Here is a 4,334-nt window from a genome sequence, read left to right on the forward strand (position 1 = left end):
TGCTTTCTTCCAAGATCTCATTCGTCCCCACTGCTTTTTGGGACTTTTTCTCACGTTTAGGTATAAGTTTTTTTGCTACCGATACCAGCCCCTTTTTAAAGGTTTCCATTAGCATTTCCTAGGTTTTCAACCCAAAATTAAATGGGATTTTGCATAGCCCCGCATATTCTTCTCGAATGGTTTGGTTTTTCAAAAAAGTTCTTAACCATTCTTTGGGGTGTCTTTTCCTTTTTTGATTGTCTAAGCTTAAAAATTTTAAATTTGCATAGGACTAGGTTATTATCACACCCCAGTTGCCCCCGGGTAGGGGAAAGTAGGCAATTAGTTCTTAAAAATCGTCTTTCCCCCCTCCGCCCTGTTCCCCAAAAGTTCGTGGAGTTCCTTCTACCAAAATATTGGTTAAAATACTCATTTGCTTTTTCACCATTGAACCAATTTTTTTCCCCTTTTATTTTGTGTACCAAGACCAAACTTTTCCCAAAGTTTCTCCCTCGCCTTTTTTTTCCCACCTTTTCTTTTGGTCCCCCATTATGAAGGGGACATTTCCCTAGACTTTCCCCTGCGTTTTTGCTTTCCCCCCAAAGGGTCGGACAATTTACCCAAACTCTTTTCACTACCTTTCAGTCGGGTGGCCCATACCTGAATGAGGGAGATGTATTTGTTTACCTTTTAACTTTATAACGGGCTTTTATCTGGGCAAACCCCACATCCCCAGCAAGCCCCTTCGCGCTTTCCTGTCCCGTATCAAGCAACTCCTCGTTTTTGTTTTATTTCCCCCCCCGAATATAGCACCCGAAAATTTTCACTGTTTAACTCAACCCCTGCCCGTCCCCCTCGTTTTACATATCCGGAAATTTTCCTTTTTAATCGTGTCATTTTAGCTTCACATTATCCCGCTTCCAAATTTTGGGAACCCTGTTCTTACATTCCATGTTCGTTTCAGTAAAGTTTCGTTATGTTGCAGGGAAATAGCCCGATAAAAAGGTTGGGGCCACCTGCTGCCCCGGGGTTTCCGTATATCTCCAGAAGGGCTTGGGCCCTTCCCAAGGGGTTGGGGCCCTTTCCCCTTTTGGGTGACCGTTTACCCCTCGAGGGGTTTCCGCTTACGGGTTTTCCCACCCCATAATTAGCTATTTCCCCCCCGGCGTTACTTGGGATTTCCAAAAAATGGCTACGGGGTGTTTAATTTTATTAAAATTTTTATAGGGATATATCCCATACACACCACACCCCACCCCAAAACACACCCCACACACACAACCCCACACCAAAAACAACACACAAACACACAAAACACACACACACAAAACACACAAAACACACACACCCCCCACCCACACACACACACACACAAAACACCACCACACACACACCAACATATATATATATATATTTTATAATATATATATATATATATATATTAAATAATTTTTAAAATATGTTTTTAAAATGATTAAGGATATATTATAATATATATATATATAATATATTATATATATTAAAATATGTAGTATTTATATTTATATATATGATATATATATATTTTATATATATAATTTTAAATATATATAAAATATGTTTATATGATTAAGGATAAAATAGGATAATATATATATAAAATATATAAATATACAATAAATTAAAATAATATCAAAATTATATATTAATATATAATTTTATATATATTTTACATATATATATATTATATATAAAAATAATTTTATATTTTAAAAGTTATATATGATTAAGGATTTTATAATATATACATATAATTTAAAATTTATATATATAATTAAAATAAAATTATATTTATAACCTTTTATACACAAAATATATATGTATAAATTATTATATATATATGCATATATATTTTTATTTTTTACATATATGTTATGTTAAAATATGTGAATATATATATTATATTTATATAATTATATATATATATTTTATATAATTTTATATTCACAAATATTTTACATACAAATATATTAAAAATAAAAAATTTTAATTTCCCTATATATTAATTATTATTTACATATATATATTTGTTATAATGTTTAAAATATATATATATTATATATATAATAATAATTTTTATAATAAAGTATTATAATATTTTATCCTTAATCATAATAAAAATATATAATTATAATATATTAAAAAAAAAAATTTTAAAATATAAAATTTTTATATATAAAATTTTATATATTATAAATATAGGGATATAAAATATATAATAATATTAAAATTTTATATAAAATATATCCTTTTAAAATATTAACATATTGATATATATAAAATATATTTTATATATATAAAAAATATATATAATTTTACCTTAATAAAATATAAAAAATAAAATTAAAATATAATATAATATATAAAAATATTTTATCTATATATATATTTTTATATATTAAAATTAATACATAATATATATAGAAAATAATATAATATTATTTTATTAATATTTATATATATCCTTAATCATAATAACAATATATATATATTTATAATTATAATATATATAATATATTTTATAGATAATATTTTATATAGTTGGGGGGTTTTTGTGTGTGTGCGTGTGGGGTGTGTGGTGTGTGTGTGTGTTTTGGGGTGTGTTTGGGCGGGTGTGTGGGGGTGTGTGTGTGGTTTGTGTGGAGTGTGTGTTGTGTGTTGGGGGGGTGTGTGTGGTGTGTTTGGGGTGGTTTTTGTGTGTTAGGGGTATATACATATAATAATATGTATAAATTTTAACACCCCCTAGCCAAATTTGTAAAAACCAGAGTAAAGCCCGGCGGGGGAAAGCTAAATTTTAGGGTTTTGGAAACCCCCAACGGGGGAAAATCCTCGGGGAGTGAAAAGGCACCCAAAAGGGTAGAAGGAGCTCAACAGCCTTTGGAAAGGGAGCCTTTGGAGATGATACGGCAATCCATGGGCAGAGGGGCGCCAGACCGTTTTCGGGGTACTGTCTGCAACATAACGAAACAGTTAATGAAAATGGAACTGGAATGTAAGGGAAAAACGGGTTTCCAAAATGGGGAAAGCTGGTAATGTGAAGTAAAATGACACGATTTAAGGTTTAAAAATTGGAATATGTGAAAAAAGGGGGCGGGCAGCGGTGAGTTTTAAAAAGTGATAAATTTCCCGGGTGCTATATTAGGTGGAGGGGAAAACACAAACGGGGGTTTCTATGATTAAATGGACAAAAAGAAAGCGCGAAGAGCTTGCTAGGATTTTGGGGTTTTTCAGATAGGGTCATGCTGATAAAGTGAAAAAGGGAAAAAAAATTTAAATTTAGCATTTATTAAAGGGATATGCACGACGACTGTAAGTATTTAAGAAGAGATCGATGAAATTTTACGACACATTGGGGAAAGCTTTAAAAAGCCCCGTTTCAATTACGGATGTTTAAGTCAAATGGGGGGGCCTAAAGAAAAGGGAGGGAAAAGAGGCAGATGGGGGAAGAAAACAGTTTGGAAAAATTTTTGGGCTTGGGACACAAAATGAAAAGGGGGGGAAAAAAAGGGTTTCAATGGTTTTAAAAAAAATTAGATGTATTTTAAAAAAAAACTTGGTATGAGGGGAAAATCCCCGAAAAAATTATGGACAAAGGGGGACCCCGGGGGGACGATTTTTAAGAACTAGATTGACCCACTTTGCAAAAACCCAGGGGCCCGACTGTTGGGGGAGTGATCATTTTAACCCAGTTTATATTTCGAGTTTTAAAAGGGTTAAGCTTAAGAAATAAGGAAAAAGGAAAGAAAACCCCAAGAAGGATTTTAAATTTCCTTTTTTGAAAACCAAACCTTGAGAAGAATATGCGGTGGCTATGCAAAAACGATTTTTTAAAGTGCCCGAAGACCTAGGGAAAAGCAAGTGAGAAAAAATTTTAAAAAGGGGTGGGTTTTCGGTTAAACAAAAGAAATTTTTACCTAAACGTTGGGGAAAAAGTCAAAGAGCAAGGGGGATGACGAAAGAGATCTTGGACAGGGAAGGGACCTAGGGAAAAAGTTTAAAAAACCCCGGAAAACAAATGAGTACAAGCAAGCGAGGGGAAGGAAATAAGAAAGAAAAGTAGAGAAGCCAAAGAGGGTTGGCCCCAATGAACAATGTGAAGAATTGAAAGACCCCAAAACCCAAAGAAAAAAGGGGGGCAAATGTACAGAAAAAATTAAGGAAGTAAGGGTTTTAAAGGCCCGGGTTTTTTTTTTACAGGATGCATAAATCCCAAAAATGGAGAAGTTTTTAATGGAAAAAAGGGCCCAAAAAACCCTTTAACGCTGGACAGGGAAAACATTGGGAACATTTTTAGGGGTTATGGGGCCCAAAAC

Source organism: Penaeus monodon, chromosome 26, assembly GCF_015228065.2.
Source record: "Penaeus monodon isolate SGIC_2016 chromosome 26, NSTDA_Pmon_1, whole genome shotgun sequence".
In the NCBI taxonomy this organism is placed as follows: Eukaryota; Metazoa; Arthropoda; class Malacostraca; order Decapoda; family Penaeidae; genus Penaeus; species Penaeus monodon.